Raw genomic sequence first — 21,044 nt, forward strand, 5'->3', positions numbered from 1 at the left:
CCTCAGATACTGAAGCAGTCCATGTCCAAATGCAGCAAGACCTGGACAATATCCAGGCTTGAGCTGAGAAGTGACAAGTAACATTCACGCCACACAAGTGTCAGGCAATGACCATCTCCAACAAGAGAGAATCCAACCATCATCCCTTGATGTTCAATGGCATTACCATCACTGAATCCCGCACTATCAACATCCTGGTGGTTATCATTGACCAGAAACTGAACTGGACTAGCCACATAAATACTGTGGCTACAAGAGCAGGTCAGAGGCTGGGAATTCTGTGGTGAGTAACTCACCTCCTGACTCCCCAAAGCCTGTCCACCATCTACAAGGCACAAGTCAGGAGTGTGATGGAATACTCCCCACTTGCCTGGATGAGTGCAGCTCCAACAACACTCAAGAAGCTCAACACCATCCAGGACAAAGCAGCCCCGCTTGATTGGCACCGCTGGACTGTCGGAGGGTCAGTACTGAGGGAGTGGTGCACTGTCAGAGGGTCAGTACTGAGGGAATGCTGCACTGTCGAAGGGTCACTGCTGAGGGAATGCTGCACTGTCGGAGCGTCAGTACTGAGGGAGTACTGCACTGTCAGAGGGTCAGTACTGAGGGAGTACTGCACTGTCAGAGGGTCAGTACTGAGGGAGTGCTGCACTGTCAGAGGGTCAGTACTGAGGGAGTGCTGCACTGTCGGAGAGTCAGTACTGAGGGAGTGCTGCACTGTCAGAGGGTCAGTACTGAGGGAGTGCTGCACTGTCGGAGAGTCAGTACTGAGGGAGTGCTGCACTGTTGGAGGGTCAGTACTGAGGGAGCGCAGCACTGTCAGAGGGTCAGTACTGAGGGAGTGCTGCACTGTCAGAGGGTCAGTACTGAGGGAGTGCTGCACTGTCGGAGGGTCAGTACTGAGGGAGTGCTGCACTGTCGGAATGTTGTCTTTCAGCTTTAGTTCTCAGGTGGAAATAAATAACCTGAATTACATGTTGCAAAGAGCAGGGAGGTTTCTGGGTATTCTGGCCAATATGCGTCCCTCAAACAGCATCACTAAAACATATGGTCATTATCTCATTGCTGTTTGAGGGATCTTGTTCTGCTCAAATTGGCTGCCGTGTTTCTTATGTTACACCTGTGACTCCACTTCAAAAAGTGCGCTATTGGCTGTAAAATAATTTGGGATGTTCTGTGGTTGTAAAAGGTGCTAAAAATGATATCATTCTTTGTGTTAATATTTAAATATCACAATTTCAGTAAAAAGCTATTTAACTCCCCATTTGCCTGGATGAGTGCAGCTCCCGCAACACTCAAGAAGCTTAACACCATCCAGGACACAGCAGCCGCTTGATTGGCACCCCATCCACAAACATTCACTCCCTCCACCACCGACGCACAGTAGCAGCAGTGTGTACCATCTACAAGATGCACTGCAGGAACTCACCAAGGCTCCTTCGACAGCACCTTCCAAACCCCAGACCTCTACCATCTAGACGGACAAGGGCAGCAGATAGCTGGGAACACCACCACCTGGAAGTTCCCCTCCAAACCACTCACCATCCTGACTTGGAAATATATCACCGTTCCTTCACTGTCGCTGGGTTAAAATCCAGGCGCTACCTCCCTAACAGCACTGTGGGTGTACCTACACCACAGGGACTGCAGCGGCTCAAGAAGGCAGTTCACCCCCACCTTCTCATGGGCAATTAGAGATGGGCAATAAATACTGGCCCAGCCAGTGAAGCCCACATCCCAGGAAAAGAATAAAAACTGAAACTGAGACATGATGTTTGATAATGAAATAGGCTTAGATGTTGGCAAGTGACAAAATGAAGAGTGGTGGATGTATGGGCTGTTATGATTGGAATTTGCCCTCTCAGTGGAGTTGGAAGCTGACTTGTGGGAACACCTCTCTGCTCACAGTGACAGAGTTGTTGGAAGTTTCACATTTTCTCAGGGTCAGGGAAAGTCCATTAACACCGCTCGAACAGGCCTGCTCCTTATCAACTGATAAGGTTCCCTCATATAAAGAGAGGGTCTGTGGGACTGGAACATTGAGCTGCAGGAAGGGCGGAGGAGAGACAGGTGAGAGAAACACTGAGCTGTAATCCTCAGCGCTACAGCTGAGGGAACAAACAGTGTTTACGCATAATTTTTATTCATTCATTGGATGTGAGCATCATTGGCAAGACCAGCATTTATTGCCCATCCCTAATGACCCTTGAGAAGGTTGTGGTGCCCCAGGACCCAGTGTTTATTCACCAGCAATTTAGCAAGGATATTTCCAGTCCATGGTTCAGAAAACATAATAATTAAAGGAGCACTGAGTTTATGAAAATGTTGGTGAAATTCCTTTGTGGGGAGTGGGAGCTGCATGTCACATTGTGCATCACAATATTTCAACACAATACATACCATCAGCTGATAGAGAAAGCTTTTGTTTTCAAGAAGACACTGGCCCTTTCCCTGATTGATGGGGCAGTAGCACCGATAACAGAAAAGCTTCCCCATGTACAAGAATCTGACCTTGTTAGTGCTTGATGCTAATGAGAGGTTTTAGAATTAAGGATGATGTTGGTTGAACAACTGTGCCATGTGGGGTCAGGAACTGAAGAACCTTTCAAAATACGTTCGCTAACATAAGAAGAACATTGGGATTGTGTACAATGGGATTGATTGGGAAGGAGTTTGGATCCAATGGGATTGTGTACAATGGGAGTGATTGGGAAGGAGTTTGTATCCAATAGGATTGTGTACAATGGGAGTGATTGGGAAGGAGTTTGGATCCAATGGGATTGTGTACAATGGGAGTGATTGGGAAGGAGTTTGGATCCAATGGGATTGTGTACAATGGGATTGATTGGGAAGGAGTTTGGATCCAATGGGATTGTGTACAATGGGAGTGATTGGGAAGGAGTTTGGATCCAATGGGATTGTGTACAATGGGAGTGATTGGGAAGGAGTTTGGATCCAATGGGATTGTGTACAATGGGATTGATTGGGAAGGAGTTTGGATCCAATGGGATTGTGTACAATGGGAGTGATTGGGAAGGAGTTTGGATCCAATGGGATTGTGCACAATGGGAGTGATTGGGAAGGAGTTTGGATCCAATGGGATTGTGTACAATGGGAGTGATTGGGAAGGAGTTTGGATCTATTAGGATTGTGTACAATGGGAGTGATTGGGAAGGAGTTTGTATCCAATGGGATTGTGTGCAATGGGAGTGATTGGGAAGGAGTTTGGATCCAATGGGATTGTGTACAATGGGAGTGGTTGGGAAGGAGTTTGGATCTAATGGGATTGTGTACAATGGGATTGATTGGGAAGGAGTTTGGATCCAATGGGATTGTGTACAATGGGAGCGATTGGGAAGGAGGTTGGATCCAATGGGATTGTGTACAATGGGAGTGATTGGGAAGGAGTTTGGATCCAATGGGATTGTGTACAATGGGAGTGATTGGGAAGGAGTTTGGATCCAATGGGATTGTGTACAATGGGAGTGATTGGGAAGGAGTTTGGATCCAATGGGATTGTGTACAATGGGAGTGATTGGGAAGGAGTTTGTATCCAATGGGATTGTGTACAATGGGATTGATTGGGAAGGAGTTTGGATCCAATGGGATTGTGTACAATGGGAGTGATTGGGAAGGAGGTTGGATTCAATGGGATTGTGTACAATGGGAGTGATTGGGAAGGAGTTTGGATCCAATGGGATTGTGTACAATGGGAGTGATTGGGAAGGAGTTTGGATTCAATGGGATTGTGTACAATGGGATTGATTGGGAAGGAGTTTGTATCCAATGGGATTGTGTGCAATGGGAGTGATTGGGAAGGAGTTTGGATTCAATGGGATTGTGTACAATGGGAGTGATTGGGAAGGAGTTTGGATCCAATGGGATTGTGTACAATGGGATTGATTGGGAAGGAGTTTGTATCCAATGGGATTGTGTACAATGGGAGTGATTGGGAAGGAGTTTGGATCTATTGGGATTGTATACAATGGGAGTGATTGGGAAGGAGTTTGGATCCAATGGGATTGTGTACAATGGGAGTGATTGGGAAGGCGTTTGGATCCAATGGGATTGTGTACAATGGGATTGATTGGGCAGGAGTTTGGATCCAATGGGATTGTGTACAATGGGAGTGATTGGGAAGGAGTTTGGAACCAATGGGATTGTGTACAGTGGGAGTGATTGGGAAGGAGTTTGGATCCAATGGGATTGTGTACAGTGGGAGTGATTGGGAAGGAGTTTCGATCCAGTGGGATTGTGTACAATGGGAGTGATTGAGAAGGAGTTTGGATCCATTGGGATTCATTTCAATGGGAGTGATTGGGAAGGAGTTTGGATCCAATAGGATTGTGCACAATGGGAGTGATTGAGAAGGGGTTTGGATCCATTGCGATTACGTTCAATGGGAGTGATTGGGAAGGAGTTTGAATCTATTGGGATTGTATACAATGGGAGTGATTGGGAAGGAGTTTGGATCCAATGGGATTGTGTACAGTGGGAGTGATTGGGAAGGAGTTTGGATCCAATGGGATTGTGTACAATGGGAGTGATTGGGAAGGAGTTTGGATCTATTTGGATTGTGCACAATGGGAGTGATTGAGAAGGGATTTGGATCCATTGCGATTATGTTCAATAGGAGTGATTGGGAAGGTGTTTGAATCCATTGGGATTGTATACAATGGAAGTGATTGGGAAGGAGTTTGGATCCAATGGGATTGTGCCCAATGGAAGTGATTGGGAAGGAGTTTGGGTCTATTGGGATTGTATACAATGGGAGTTATTGAGAAGGAGTTTGGATCTAATGGGATTGTATACAATGGGAGTTATTGAGAAGGAGTTTGGATCTATTGGGGTTATGTGTGAATCAGCAATTTATAGTCTAAGGTATACCCTCTTCAAGAGGTTCCCAAGCTTATTGTGTACACTCTTCCAGATCTACCAGCTGCCTGCAAACCCCTACCAACAGACGTTTTTGAATATTTTCACCCCTTTAACGTCCAAGCATTGTATAAAATATACAAAATATGATACAAAAACCACTCAGTACTACCCGCCATTAATGTGACTGTCGAGGTTATTTGTTTGAAAAGCGGGGTGTAATGTTTGGAGTGATGGGTGATAGTTTGAGTCCTTCGTTTCTAACATGTTGTCTCCACTCTCCCCCTAACCTCATCTACATGTTCATACCCCATCCCCACCCCCTTTCCGTTTCTTCCCCCTCCCTTTTGTTTTTTCCAATAATTATATAGATTGTTCTTTTCCCACCTATTTCCATTATTTTAAAATCTATAACTGTAATACCTTCTCAGTCTTTCCACCCCACCCTCACTAGAGCTGTACCTTGAGTGTCCTGCTATCCATTCTTAATTAGCACATTTTCTTCGATAATATCACCACATTCAACACCTCTTTGTTCCTTTTGTCTGTGACACCTTTTGATTATCAGGTCCTATCACGGCTTGCTTATCCCTACAACCACCCCCCCACAACTTCTCTCCCCCCCCCCACGCCCGCCCCACCCCCATCCCACCCCCCCACCTTAAACCAGCTTATATTTCACCCCTCTCCTAACTATACTCAGTTCTGCTGAAGGGTCATGAGGACTCGAAACGTCAACTCTTTTCTTCTCCGCCGATTCTGCCAGACCTGCTGAGTTTTTCCAGGTAATTCTGTTTTTGTTTTATGTTCACATAGTCCATTCAAAATCTTCTCAAAACCAATCTCTTCTCCAGACTTTGGTCCTCGCCTATTAATCTCTCCTGGTATAACTTATATTCATTCCCCCACTAACTGCCATTTGTGAAATTCCTTGGGGCATTTTTCTTAAAGTGAATGCTGCTTTATGATTGCAAGCTTTTGTTTGAACTTGTTATTCAAGTTATTGTGTTGCTTTTGTACATAAATCAATCCAGCCATTTTTATCCATCAAGGGAACAGTCCTAAAAATGTTGGGATCATTATCCATACATTAATGTAAGATGTAAATTAGATACCTTGTTCTGCAGATTTTCTGATTCTGAGATATTGAAACTTATTTTTTTTAAATTATAAAACTTTGAATTTCTTACCTAATTAGCAGTGTTTACAGCAGAGCTTCCTGCCCTGTTCTGAGGAACTGTGCAGCCTCGCTATCTCCATTGCACTGATCAACAGCCAGAACCTGACCCATCCAGTCCCTTCTCAGAGTGCAGAGTCTCTTCCAAGGGGGTGGATGATGGGATTCATTCTTCCTTGGACCCAGCCTGGAAACAGTGAGCTGTCCTGGAATCCACGGTCACTGGTCTGAAGCAGTTAATCCCCCAGCTCCTCAAGTCCACCTCCAGCTCGGAGTCTCTGCTTGCAGGAAACAGGTCCTGGTGAGTGGCCGGTCTTGTTTCTCCTGCTAAATGGTTGGGTCAGTGTGAATGACGGTCTCCCCCTCTGGGATGCTGCAGTGTTCCAGCTAACACTCCCAATGCCAAGTCATTTTGAAGAGGATGAATCCTCCCTGGTGAATGCTGATCCACACGGAGTGACTGAGGGGTCACTGGAAACCACAATGGCCCAGAGACTGGCTGGTGTGTTTGCCCTAGAGACCTGCTGTCTGGGCTGTGCTGCATGTCCATGCATTAGGCAAAAATATAACAGGGAGAACAAAAATTCATCAGGAAACATTCAAACTTTTATTTCCTTACATACAAAATGAAAATTATTGAATTTAAAAATAAGTGAGGAAATCACAACTCACTGTTTACATTAATCCCATATCCTCCAGTAAATAATTACTCCATAAACCCCCCTAGGAATGTCCTCCATATCCTCCCAAGCTTCATGTAGACAGTTCAGAATCTCTATGTGGATTGCAGAATTCCAACATTCAATGAATTATTTCTCTCCAGCAATTATATTACTGACAATTTCTTTAGCCTGAATGATGATTGAGTAAATGCAGAAAGGACAAAACATTCTCATTAACAGAGTCTAAATTAGTGAATGAGTAACTTACATCCAAACAGAGAGAGAATAAATTGTTGCAGGTTTGGGAGTTAAATATGAGCAAGATCCAACTTTTCAGTCTCCTTCAGAAATTGAACGGGGAATCAAACATCGACCATGTTCCTCCAGGCAGCGGTTTTGATTTTAATCACCCTCCTGGTCCCAGGTTGGTGTCTTCACCTCACTCTGGCTATTCCATGTGCTGGCGCCCGTTCTAGGGCTGAGATTTTGTTCTTCTGTTAGCATGAGAAACAGAACTGTAATCCGAGCCCTAACCCCAACCTAACCCCATCCAGTAATGGGCAGGTGTGTAATGGCAGTTATGTGAAACAGGTGGGTGTGTAATGGGTGGGTGTTTCATGGGCAGGTGTGTAACAGGCAGGTCTGTAACAGGCAGGTGTGTAATGGGTGTGTTTAACAGGTGGGTGTGAAATGGGCAGGTATATAACAGACGGGTGTGTAACGGGTAGATGTGCAACAGGTCAGTCTGTGTATGTAACAGGCGGTTGTGTAACAGTCAGGTTTGTAACAGGTGGGTGTGTAAGAGGCAAATGTGTAATAGGCAGGTCTGTAACGGATGGGTATGTAACAGGTGGGTGTGTAATGGGCAGCTTTGTAACAAGCGGGTATGTAAAATGCAAATATGTAACAGGTAGGTCTGCAATGGGTGGGCGTGTGACAGTTAGATGTGTAATGGTGGGTTTGTAACAGGTGGGTATGTAACAGGCAGATGTGTAACAAGCAGGTCTGTAATGGGTGGGTGTGTAAAAGGCAGATGTAAAATGGGTGGGTTTGTAACAGGTCGGTGTATAACAGGCATGTCTGTAAGGGGTGAGTGTGTAACTGCCGGGTGTATAACAGGTGGATTGGCAACAGGTGGGTGTGTAATGGGCAGGTTTGTAACAGGCAGACCTGTAACAGGTAGGTGTGATGCAACTCCGCTGGTTTTGGTAAGATGCTGGGGTACAAGTTGAAGCTTCCTATCAGAGAGGTTGAGTATCCTGGTCAGTTTTCACCGATAGCCAGTGATGATGTGGACTTCCCTGGTGGGATCATGAAATTCAGGGAAACTCCAATGGGAGCTCAGCAGCAAAGACCCTCCATGGAATCAACACAACCAAATCTGATACAACAATCTCAACATTCACAAGCTGCTTGTTCAAGAAATGAATAATAAGATTTAGCCAGTGTTCTCCGGCGTTCACGCTCTCAACCTCTTGCTTGCTTCCTCCTATAGGTTCCCGGACAGGCCTCAATAATGAAGGGCTGCAAAATGACTCTTGGAATTACAATTTCAGAATAATGAGCAAAGCCAACAGCAGAGTCAAGCCAAGCTCAGAAACCAACCAACCATTCAAGTGAGTAATGGGTGTTGGTGAACTGTCAGTACAGCTCAGTCTCCATGGAAACAGCAAGAAGGAGTAGCCCAGTAAAAATCCCAAATGAAGAAAGGTCATTGGAAACTTTACCACTTTATCTCCCAACATCCTTGGCATGGGAATGGCATGAGTGGATCAGATTTAGTCAAATACTTGAATTGAATCAGGGAGTGGGTGTTGAGTGAGAGGTGAGGAGTTACAGGAGCACCAACACTTCAGTGGTCAGTGGACAGTCAGTGGTCAGCCAGTGGTCAGTTAGTAGGTATTGATCCATTCAACTTCAAATAAAAGCATTAAAAAATACACAAAAAGAGAAAATCACTAAAACCAAAAGATCTCCAGATTGATGGGTGTGAAATGGACATCATTAAGTCATGTCTGACTGACCCATTGCTATTATAGGGCACCAATTACATAATCCAACTCTAATGACACTAACTAACTCGGTGAAATCGTTGATCCGCTGTGCTCTGCTTCCTCTGCAGACTTCACCAAGAGTCTGTTTGCTAATTGGCTCTCAAACAATATGTTTGTTTCCTATCTGCCCAGGTAATAAAATACCTTTTCTCTGTTTGTATTTTCAGTTATCTTTTAAAGGATAACCCGCAGAATGTTAATGGCTACGCTGAGAATCTTGGTCGGAACCTGGCTCCTCTCACAGATGAGCTTTATTTGAAGATGACAGTCGACACTGAGAATCTTCAGCACAGGATCAGGCAGAAGCTACAGGACCTGAGAACAAAACATTCTCCTTTTGCTGATGTGGTTCACCAGCAGCTCAGCAGAAACCTTGAAGAATTTCATCAGAAGCTGACACCTTACACTGCAGAACTCCACCAGCAGCTGAAGAATAATGCTGAGGAACTCCGCCACACCAAAACGCTTCAGGACAAGTTGAACAATAACGCAAAAACCCAGAGGGACGTTCTGATTCCACTGACTGAAGCCGTACATCAAAAGCTCAATGAAAACATTGCCGAGATCAACCAGACTGGTAACACCGGTGGGCTGAACACAAAGATTTATCAGGAAATTCAGGAGATTGTGGCGCAACTGCTTCCCGATGTTGAAAATGGGTTTGTCAATGTGATCCATCAGGTTGATGAAATTCCCCAGAATAACCCAAATTCTAGTGAGTTCGAGGCAAAGATCAGTGAGAATGTGAAATCCCTGGCCCCTTATGTCACAGGAAAGACAGGGATTCAGTCTGACAACAGGGCTAACCAAAGTGTAACTCAATACATGAAAGATCTCAAACGCAACATTGAATTGGTGGCCAAGGCATTCGATCCAAACACAAATTCCTTCAAATTCAGCAAGGTGTTTACACAGAAACTGAAGAATATGCGAGAGAAACTTTCTCCATATGCAGAAAGCCTTAATCAGGAAATTCAATTCAAACTTTCAAACCTGTCAGATTATATCCGTGAGAAAGTGGAGAATAATTGAGAAATGGAGGATTACTCCGGACAGTGGAGCCTTCTTGAAGACAGAGAACTGTGTCATTGATTAACTATTCTCAGTGGAGTTATTTGGTGTAGAAAGCAATCATTTTAACATCACTTAATTACATTTCTAGAATGGACTATAGCTTATGCACAATATCTCTTTAAAAAAGTTCAGAATTAATAATGCTTCCGTGTTTTTTTCACTACTTACACAGTAATCGTCATTAAATATCAGCTTCGTTGTTCCTCTCAGTACCCAGGATCCTGAGGATTGGGTGGGTCCCGCTCTTCGACTTTGTTTTTAACCAGTCCTTCGTCAATCAGCCTGCTTCACTGAGCACATCTTCCACTCCGTCTCCCTGCCTCCATTCCTCTATGTTCTCCCCTTCCTCTTCCCTGACTCCCCTCACCACTCTCTCCTTTCCTCTTCTCTCTTTCCCTTCTATCCTACCCTCTTCCTTCTCTCCTCTCATTCTCTCATTTCCCCACTCTTCACTCTCCTCTCCCCCTCCTCTCCATTCTCCCTTCTTCAGAAGGTGCTCTCTCTGTGATCGAACCCAGTGAAATGATCAAGGACAGTCTTATTGAGGAGGATCCCAGTCTCAGCCTAGAGCCCTGAGGAAAACCCAGACACCCATAATTCCCATCTTCCTCAGTCTCTGATCCTGGATCACATCACTGTTCCTGGATCACATCACTGTTCATGGATCACATCACTGTTCCTGGATCTCATCTCTGATCCCAGATCTATTCTCTGATCCCAGATCACATCTCTGATCCCAGATCTCATCTCTGATCCCTGATCACATCTCTGATCCCAGATCACATCTCAATGTTCAGGACCATTTGTGACTCCTCAGATACTGAAGCAGTCCATGTCCAAATGCAGCAAGACCTGGACAATATCCAGGCTTGAGCTGAGAAGTGACAAGTAACATTCACGCCACACAAGTGTCAGGCAATGACCATCTCCAACAAGAGAGAATCCAACCATCATCCCTTGATGTTCAATGGCATTACCATCACTGAATCCCGCACTATCAACATCCTGGTGGTTATCATTGACCAGAAACTGAACTGGACTAGCCACATAAATACTGTGGCTACAAGAGCAGGTCAGAGGCTGGGAATTCTGTGGTGAGTAACTCACCTCCTGACTCCCCAAAGCCTGTCCACCATCTACAAGGCACAAGTCAGGAGTGTGATGGAATACTCCCCACTTGCCTGGATGAGTGCAGCTCCAACAACACTCAAGAAGCTCAATACCATCCAGGACAAAGCAGCCCCGCTTGATTGGCACCGCTGGACTGTCGGAGGGTCAGTACTGAGGGAGTGGTGCACTGTCAGAGGGTCAGTACTGAGGGAATGCTGCACTGTCAGAGGGTCACTGCTGAGGGAATGCTGCACTGTCGGAGCGTCAGTACTGAGGGAGTACTGCACTGTCAGAGGGTCAGTACTAAGGGAGTACTGCACTGTCAGAGGGTCAGTACTGAGGGAGTGCTGCACTGTCAGAGGGTCAGTACTGAGGGAGTGCTGCACTGTCGGAGAGTCAGTACTGAGGGAGTGCTGCACTGTCGGAGGGTCACTGCTGAGGGAGTGCTGCATTGTCGGAGCGTCAGTACTGAGGGAGTACTGCACTGTCAGAGGGTCAGTACTGAGGGAGTACTGCACTGTCAGAGGGTCAGTACTGAGGGAGTGCTGCACTATCAGAGGGTCAGTACTGAGGGAGTGCTGCACTGTCAGAGGGTCAGTACTGAGGGAGTGCTGCACTGTCGGAGAGTCAGTACTGAGGGAGTGCTGCACTGTTGGAGGGTCAGTACTGAGGGAGCGCAGCACTGTCAGAGGGTCAGTACTGAGGGAGTGCTGCACTGTCAGAGGGTCAGTACTGAGGGAGTGCTGCACTGTCGGAGGGTCAGTATTGAGGGAGTGCTGCACTGTCGGAATGTTGTCTTTCAGCTTTAGTTCTCAGGTGGAAATAAATAACCTGAATTACATGTTGCAAAGAGCAGGGAGGTTTCTGGGTATTCTGGCCAATATGCGTCCCTCAAACAGCATCACTAAAACATATGGTCATTATCTCATTGCTGTTTGAGGGATCTTGTTCTGCTCAAATTGGCTGCCGTGTTTCTTATGTTACACCTGTGACTCCACTTCAAAAAGTGTGCTATTGGCTGTAAAATAATTTGGGATGTTCTGTGGTTGTAAAAGGTGCTAAAAATGATATCATTCTTTGTATTAATATTTAAATATCACAATTTCAGTAAAAAGCTATTTAACTCCCCATTTGCCTGGATGAGTGCAGCTCCCGCAACACTCAAGAAGCTTAACACCATCCAGGACACAGCAGCCGCTTGATTGGCACCCCATCCACAAACATTCACTCCCTCCACCACCGACGCACAGTAGCAGCAGTGTGTACCATCTACAAGATGCACTGCAGGAACTCACCAAGGCTCCTTCGACAGCACCTTCCAAACCCCAGACCTCTACCATCTAGACGGACAAGGGCAGCAGATAGCTGGGAACACCACCACCTGGAAGTTCCCCTCCAAACCACTCACCATCCTGACTTGGAAATATATCACCGTTCCTTCACTGTCGCTGGGTTAAAATCCAGGCGCTACCTCCCTAACAGCACTGTGGGTGTACCTACACCACAGGGACTGCAGCGGCTCAAGAAGGCAGCTCACCCCCACCTTCTCATGGGCAATTAGAGATGGGCAATAAATACTGGCCCAGCCAGTGAAGCCCACATCCCAGGAAAAGAATAAAAACTGAAACTGAGACATGATGTTTGATAATGAAATAGGCTTAGATGTTGGCAAGTGACAAAATGAAGAGTGGTGGATGTATGGGCTGTTATGATTGGAATTTGCCCTCTCAGTGGAGTTGGAAGCTGACTTGTGGGAACACCTCTCTGCTCACAGTGACAGAGTTGTTGGAAGTTTCACATTTTCTCAGGGTCAGGGAAAGTCCATTAACACCGCTCGAACAGGCCTGCTCCTTATCAACTGATAAGGTTCCCTCATATAAAGAGAGGGTCTGTGGGACTGAAACATTGAGCTGCAGGAAGGGCGGAGGAGAGACAGGTGAGAGAAACACTGAGCTGTAATCCTCAGCGCTACAGCTGAGGGAACAAACAGTGTTTACGCATAATTTTTATTCATTCATTGGATGTGAGCATCATTGGCAAGACCAGCATTTATTGCCCATCCCTAATGACCCTTGAGAAGGTTGTGGTGCCCCAGGACCCAGTGTTTATTCACCAGCAATTTAGCAAGGATATTTCCAGTCCATGGTTCAGAAAACATAATAATTAAAGGAGCACTGAGTTTATGAAAATGTTGGTGAAATTCTTTTGTGGGGAGTGGGAGCTGCATGTCACATTGTGCATCACAATATTTCAACACAATACATACCATCAGCTGATAGAGAAAGCTTTTGTTTTCAAGAAGACACTGGCCCTTTCCCTGATTGATGGGGCAGTAGCACCGATAACAGAAAAGCTTCCCCATGTACAAGAATCTGACCTTGTTAGTGCTTGATGCTAATGAGAGGTTTTAGAATTAAGGATGATGTTGGTTGAACAACTGTGCCATGTGGGGTCAGGAACTGAAGAACCTTTCAAAATACGTTCGCTAACATAAGAAGAACATTGGGATTGTGTACAATGGGATTGATTGGGAAGGAGTTTGGATCCAATGGGATTGTGTACAATGGGAGTGATTGGGAAGGAGTTTGTATCCAATGGGATTGTGTACAATGGGAGTGATTGGGAAGGAGTTTGGATCCAATGGGATTGTGTACAATGGGAGTGATTGGGAAGGAGTTTGGATCCAATGGGATTGTGTACAATGGGAGTGATTGGGAAGGAGTTTGGATCCAATGGGATTGTGTACAATGGGATTGATTGGGAAGGAGTTTGGATCCAATGGCATTGTGTACAATGGGAGTGATTAGGAAGGAGTTTGGATCCAATGGGATTGTGCACAATGGGAGTGATTGTGAAGGAGTTTGGATCCAATGGGATTGTGTACAATGGGAGTGATTGGGAAGGAGTTTGGATCTATTAGGATTGTGTACAATGGGAGTGATTGGGAAGGAGTTTGTATCCAATGGGATTGTGTGCAATGGGAGTGATTGGGAAGGAGTTTGGATCCAATGGGATTGTGTACAATGGGAGTGATTGGGAAGGAGTTTGTATCCAATGGGATTGTGTACAATGGGATTGATTGGGAAGGAGTTTGGATCCAATGGGATTGTGTACAATGGGAGTGATTGGGAAGGAGTTTGGATCCAATGGGATTGTGTACAATGGGAGTGATTGGGAAGGAGTTTGGATCCAATGGGATTGTGTACAATGGGAGTGATTGGGAAGGAGTTTGGATCCAATGGGATTGTGTACAATGGGAGTGATTGGGAAGGAGTTTGTATCCAATGGGATTGTGTACAATGGGATTGATTGGGAAGGAGTTTGGATCCAATGGGATTGTGTACAATGGGAGTGATTGGGAAGGAGGTTGGATTCAATGGGATTGTGTACAATGGGAGTGATTGGGAAGCAGTTTGGATCCAATGGGATTGTGTACAATGGGAGTGATTGGGAAGGAGTTTGTATCCAATGGGATTGTGTACAATGGGATTGATTGGGAAGGAGTTTGGATCCAATGGGATTGTGTGCAATGGGAGTGATTGGGAAGGAGTTTGGATTCAATGGGATTGTGTACAATGGGAGTGATTGGGAAGGAGTTTGGATCCAATGGGATTGTGTACAATGGGATTGATTGGGAAGGAGTTTGTATCCAATGGGATTGTGTACAATGGGAGTGATTGGGAAGGAGTTTGGATCTATTGGGATTGTATACAATGGGAGTGATTGGGAAGGAGTTTGGATCCAATGGGATTGTGTACAATGGGAGTGATTGGGAAGGCGTTTGGATCCAATGGGATTGTGTACAATGGGATTGATTGGGCAGGAGTTTGGATCCAATGGGATTGTGTACAATGGGAGTGATTGGGAAGGAGTTTGGAACCAATGGGATTGTGTACAGTGGGAGTGATTGGGAAGGAGTTTGGATCCAATGGGATTGTGTACAGTGGGAGTGATTGGGAAGGAGTTTGGATCCAATGGGATTGTGTACAATGGGAGTGATTGAGAAGGAGTTTGGATCCATTGGGATTCATTTCAATGGGAGTGATTGGGAAGGAGTTTGGATCCAGTAGGATTGTGCACAATGGGAGTGATTGAGAAGGGGTTTGGATCCATTGCGATTACGTTCAATGGGAGTGATTGGGAAGGAGTTTGAATCCATTGGGATTGTATACAATGGGAGTGATTGGGAAGGAGTTTGGATCCAATGGGATTGTGTACAGTGGGAGTGATTGGGAAGGAGTTTGGATCCATTGGGATTGTGTACAATGGGAGTGATTGGGAAGGAGTTTGGATCTATTTGGATTGTGCACAATGGGAGTGATTGAGAAGGGATTTGGATCCATTGCGATTATGTTCAATGGGAGTGATTGGGAAGGTGTTTGAATCCATTGGGATTGTATACAATGGAAGTGATTGGGAAGGAGTTTGGATCCAATGGGATTGTGCCCAATGGAAGTGATTGGGAAGGAGTTTGGGTCTATTGGGATTGTATACAATGGGAGTTATTGAGAAGGAGTTTGGATCTAATGGGATTGTATACAATGGGAGTTATTGAGAAGGAGTTTGGATCTATTGGGGTTATGTGTGAATCAGCAATTTATAGACTAAGGTATACCCTCTTCAAGAGGTTCCCAAGCTTATTGTGTACACTCTTCCAGATCTACCAGCTGCCTGCAAACCCCTACCAACAGACGTTTTTGAATATTTTCACCCCTTTAACGTCCAAGCATTGTATAAAATATACAAAATATGATACAAAAACCACTCAGTACTACCCGCCATTAATGTGACTGTCGAGGTTATTTGTTTGAAAAGCGGGGTGTAATGTTTGGAGTGATGGGTGATAGTTTGAGTCCTTCGTTTCTAACATGTTGTCTCCACTCTCCCCCTAACCTCATCTACATGTTCATACCCCATCCCCACCCCCTTTCCGTTTCTTCCCCCTCCCTTTTGTTTTTTCCAATAATTATATAGATTGTTCTTTTCCCACCTATTTCCATTATTTTAAAATCTATAACTGTAATACCTTCTCAGTCTTTCCACCCCACCCTCACTAGAGCTGTACCTTGAGTGTCCTGCCATCCATTCTTAATTAGCACATTTTCTTCGATAATATCACCACATTCAACACCTCTTTGTTCCTTTTGTCTGTGACATCTTTTGATTATCAGGTCCTATCATTGCTTGCTTATCCCTACAACCACCCCCCCACAACTTCTCTCCACCAACCCCCCACCCCCTCCACCCTCCCCCCCCCACCCCACCCCCCCACCCCCCACACCACCCCCGCCCCACCCCCATCCCGCCCCCCCACCTTAAACCAGCTTATATTTCACCCCTCTCCTAACTATACTCAGTTCTGCTGAAGGGTCATGAGGACTCGAAACGTCAACTCTTTTCTTCTCCGCCGATGCTGCCAGACCTGCTGAGTTTTTCCAAGTAATTCTGTTTTTGTTTTATGTTCACATAGTCCATTCAAAATCTTCTCAAAACCAATCTCTTCTCCAGACTTTGGTCCTCGCCTATTAATCTCTCCTGGTATAACTTATATTCATTCCCCCACTAACTGCCATTTGTGAAATTCCTTGGGGCATTTTTCTTAAAGTGAATGCTGCTTTATGATTGCAAGCTTTTGTTTGAACTTGTTATTCAAGTTATTGTGTTGCTTTTGTACATAAATCAATCCAGCCATTTTTATCCATCAAGGGAACAGCCCTTAAAATGTTGGGATCATTATCCATACATTAATGTAAGATGTAAATTAGATACCTTGTTCTGCAGATTTTCTGATTCTGAGATATTGAAACTTATTTTTTTTAAATTATAAAACTTTGAATTTCTTACCTAATTAGCAGTGTTTACAGCAGAGCTTCCTGCCCTGTTCTGAGGAACTGTGCAGCCTCGCTATCTCCATTGCACTGATCAACAGCCAGAACCTGACCCATCCAGTCCCTTCTCAGAGTGCAGAGTCTCTTCCAAGGGGGTGGATGATGGAATTCATTCTTCCTTGGACCCAGCCTGGAAACAGTGAGCTGTCCTGGAATCCACGGTCACTGGTCTGAAGCAGTTAATCCCCCAGCTCCTCAAGTCCACCTCCAGCTCGGAGTCTCTGCTTGCAGGAAACAGGTCCTGGTGAGTGGCCGGTCTTGTTTCTCCTGCTAAATGGTTGGGTCAGTGTGAATGACGGTCTCCCCCTCTGGGATGCTGCAGTGTTCCAGCTAACACTCCCAATGCCAAGTCATTTTGAAGAGGATGAATCCTCCCTGGTGAATGCTGATCCACACGGAGTGACTGAGGGGTCACTGGAAACCACAATGGCCCAGAGACTGGCTGGTGTGTTTGCCCTAGAGACCTGCTGTCTGGGCTGTGCTGCATGTCCATGCATTAGGCAAAAATATAACAGGGAGAACAAAAATTCATCAGGAAACATTCAAACTTTTATTTCCTTACATACAAAATGAAAATTATTGAATTTAAAAATAAGTGAGGAAATCACAACTCACTGTTTACATTAATCCCATATCCTCCAGTAAATAATTACTCCATAAACCCCCCTAGGAATGTCCTCCATATCCTCCCAAGCTTCATGTAGACAGTTCAGAATCTCTATGTGGATTGCAGAATTCCAACATTCAATGAATTATTTCTCTCCAGCAATTATATTACTGACAATTTCTTTAGCCTGAATGATGATTGAGTAAATGCAGAAAGGACAAAACATTCTCATTAACAGAGTCTAAATTAGTGAATGAGTAACTTACATCCAAACAGAGAGAGAATAAATTGTTGCAGGTTTGGGAGTTAAATATGAGCAAGATCCAACTTTTCAGTCTCCTTCAGAAATTGAACGGGGAATCAAACATCGACCATGTTCCTCCAGGCAGCGGTTTTGATTTTAATCACCCTCCTGGTCCCAGGTTGGTGTCTTCACCTCACTCTGGCTATTCCATGTGCTGGCGCCCGTTCTAGGGCTGAGATTTTGTTCTTCTGTTAGCATGAGAAACAGAACTGTAATCCGAGCCCTAACCCCAACCTAACCCCATCCAGTAATGGGCAGGTGTGTAATGGCAGTTATGTGAAACAGGTGGGTGTGTAATGGGTGGGTGTTTCATGGGCAGGTGTGTAACAGGCAGGTCTGTAACAGGCAGGTGTGTAATGGGTGTGTTTAACAGGTGGGTGTGAAATGGGCAGGTATATAACAGACGGGTGTGTAACGGGTAGATGTGCAACAGGTCAGTCTGTGTATGTAACAGGCGGTTGTGTAACAGTCAGGTTTGTAACAGGTGGGTGTGTAAGAGGCAAATGTGTAATAGGCAGGTCTGTAACGGATGGGTATGTAACAGGTGGGTGTGTAATGGGCAGCTTTGTAACAAGCGGGTATGTAAAATGCAAATATGTAACAGGTAGGTCTGCAATGGGTGGGCGTGTGACAGTTAGATGTGTAATGGTGGGTTTGTAACAGGTGGGTATGTAACAGGCAGATGTGTAACAAGCAGGTCTGTAATGGGTGGGTGTGTAAAAGGCAGATGTAAAATGGGTGGGTTTGTAACAGGTCGGTGTATAACAGGCATGTCTGTAAGGGGTGAGTGTGTAACTGCCGGGTGTATAACAGGTGGATTGGCAACAGGTGGGTGTGTAATGGGCAGGTTTGTAACAGGCAGACCTGTAACAGGTAGGTGTGATGCAACTCCGCTGGTTTTGGTAAGATGCTGGGGTACAAGTTGAAGCTTCCTATCAGAGAGGTTGAGTATCCTGGTCAGTTTTCACCGATAGCCAGTGATGATGTGGACTTCCCTGGTGGGATCATGAAATTCAGGGAAACTCCAATGGGAGCTCAGCAGCAAAGACCCTCCATGGAATCAACACAACCAAATCTGATACAACAATCTCAACATTCACAAGCTGCTTGTTCAAGAAATGAATAATAAGATTTAGCCAGTGTTCTCCGGCGTTCACGCTCTCAACCTCTTGCTTGCTTCCTCCTATAGGTTCCCGGACAGGCCTCAATAATGAAGGGCTGCAAAATGACTCTTGGAATTACAATTTCAGAATAATGAGCAAAGCCAACAGCAGAGTCAAGCCAAGCTCAGAAACCAACCAACCATTCAAGTGAGTAATGGGTGTTGGTGAACTGTCAGTACAGCTCAGTCTCCATGGAAACAGCAAGAAGGAGTAGCCCAGTAAAAATCCCAAATGAAGAAAGGTCATTGGAAACTTTACCACTTTATCTCCCAACATCCTTGGCATGGGAATGGCATGAGTGGATCAGATTTAGTCAAATACTTGAATTGAATCAGGGAGTGGGTGTTGAGTGAGAGGTGAGGAGTTACAGGAGCACCAACACTTCAGTGGTCAGTGGACAGTCAGTGGTCAGCCAGTGGTCAGTTAGTAGGTATTGATCCATTCAACTTCAAATAAAAGCATTAAAAAATACACAAAAAGAGAAAATCACTAAAACCAAAAGATCTCCAGATTGATGGGTGTGAAATGGACATCATTAAGTCATGTCTGACTGACCCATTGCTATTATAGGGCACCAATTACATAATCCAACTCTAATGACACTAACTAACTCGGTGAAATCGTTGATCCGCTGTGCTCTGCTTCCTCTGCAGACTTCACCAAGAGTCTGTTTGCTAATTGGCTCTCAAACAATATGTTTGTTTCCTATCTGCCCAGGTAATAAAATACCTTTTCTCTGTTTGTATTTTCAGTTATCTTTTAAAGGATAACCCGCAGAATGTTAATGGCTACGCTGAGAATCTTGGTCGGAACCTGGCTCCTCTCACAGATGAGCTTTATTTGAAGATGACAGTCGACACTGAGAATCTTCAGCACAGGATCAGGCAGAAGCTACAGGACCTGAGAACAAAACATTCTCCTTTTGCTGATGTGGTTCACCAGCAGCTCAGCAGAAACCTTGAAGAATTTCATCAGAAGCTGACACCTTACACTGCAGAACTCCACCAGCAGCTGAAGAATAATGCTGAGGAACTCCGCCACACCAAAACGCTTCAGGACAAGTTGAACAATAACGCAAAAACCCAGAGGGACGTTCTGATTCCACTGACTGAAGCCGTACATCAAAAGCTCAATGAAAACATTGCCGAGATCAACCAGACTGGTAACACCGGTGGGCTGAACACAAAGATTTATCAGGAAATTCAGGAGATTGTGGCGCAACTGCTTCCCGATGTTGAAAATGGGTTTGTCAATGTGATCCATCAGGTTGATGAAATTCCCCAGAATAACCCAAATTCTAGTGAGTTCGAGGCAAAGATCAGTGAGAATGTGAAATCCCTGGCCCCTTATGTCACAGGAAAGACAGGGATTCAGTCTGACAACAGGGCTAACCAAAGTGTAACTCAATACATGAAAGATCTCAAACGCAACATTGAATTGGTGGCCAAGGCATTCGATCCAAACACAAATTCCTTCAAATTCAGCAAGGTGTTTACACAGAAACTGAAGAATATGCGAGAGAAACTTTCTCCATATGCAGAAAGCCTTAATCAGGAAATTCAATTCAAACTTTCAAACCTGTCAGATTATATCCGTGAGAAAGTGGAGAATAATTGAGAAATGGAGGATTACTCCGGACAGTGGAGCCTTCTTGAAGACAGAGAACTGTGTCATTGATTAACTATTCTCAGTGGAGTTATTTGGTGTAGAAAGCAATCATTTTAACATCACTTAATTACATTTCTAGAATGGACTATAGCTTATGCACAATATCTCTTTAAAAAAGTTCAGAATTAATAATGCTTCCGTGTTTTTTTCACTACTTACACAGTAATCGTCATTAAATATCAGCTTCGTTGTTCCTCTCAGTACCCAGGATCCTGAGGATTGGGTGGGTCCCGCTCTTCGACTTTGTTTTTAACCAGTCCTTCGTCAATCAGCCTGCTTCACTGAGCACATCTTCCACTCCGTCTCCCTGCCTCCATTCCTCTATGTTCTCCCCTTCCTCTTCCCTGACTCCCCTCACCACTCTCTCCTTTCCTCTTCTCTCTTTCCCTTCTATCCTACCCTCTTCCTTCTCTCCTCTCATTCTCTCATTTCCCCACTCTTCACTCTCCTCTCCCCCTCCTC

The 21,044-nt window shown here is 45.0% G+C and overlaps 1 long non-coding RNA gene across 1 annotated transcript in view; it reads left to right on the plus strand.

The window, feature by feature from the left end:
* Positions 1–21,044, plus strand: part of LOC144671623 (uncharacterized) — a 1,108,978-nt gene that overhangs the window by 1,015,500 nt on the left and 72,434 nt on the right. The window lies entirely within an intron of this gene.

This window comes from Cetorhinus maximus, chromosome 2, assembly GCF_964194155.1.
Source record: "Cetorhinus maximus chromosome 2, sCetMax3.hap1.1, whole genome shotgun sequence".
NCBI classification, from domain to species: Eukaryota; Metazoa; Chordata; class Chondrichthyes; order Lamniformes; family Cetorhinidae; genus Cetorhinus; species Cetorhinus maximus.